We start from the raw sequence: 462 nt of genomic DNA, 5'->3' as shown, positions 1-462 counted from the left end.
CATCCAACTTTCTCACTGTGATTTCTCCCCCGTGTTCCCCGGTGACTTCTTTAGGACATCAGAGCGCAAGGTGGGGAAACCTCTGTGCCCCCTTCCAATTACCAAGGGCGGGTGCTCCCGGGGGCCAGGCTGACTGTGCAGGGGAGGCGTCGGGCACCGGTCCCCGCAGGCAGGCGGCCATCCGCCCACGGGGCAGGGAACAGCGTCCCGCGCTCCGTGGAGACGCGGCGGAGGCGCAGGCGTCTCCCGCCCTCCTTCCCGGAGCCGCCGGGGCCGCCGTTCTTTGTCGCGGCCACACCGGAAGCGGCCCGACAGGGAGCGGGCGGCCGCCGAGGGTCCCGCGCTCTGGGCGGGGCCGCGGGGCCGGTCCCCCTCCCTCCCGGGGCGCGCGCGAGGGCCGGGCGGGGCCGTCGTCCTCTACGGGGGAGCGGTGGCCGCCGCCGCCGCCGCCGCCGCGTCTGC

Source organism: Myotis lucifugus, unplaced genomic scaffold (genome assembly GCF_000147115.1).
Source record: "Myotis lucifugus unplaced genomic scaffold, Myoluc2.0 scaffold_65, whole genome shotgun sequence".
Taxonomy (NCBI): Eukaryota; Metazoa; Chordata; class Mammalia; order Chiroptera; family Vespertilionidae; genus Myotis; species Myotis lucifugus.
Note: the sequence above shows the minus strand (reverse complement) of the source record.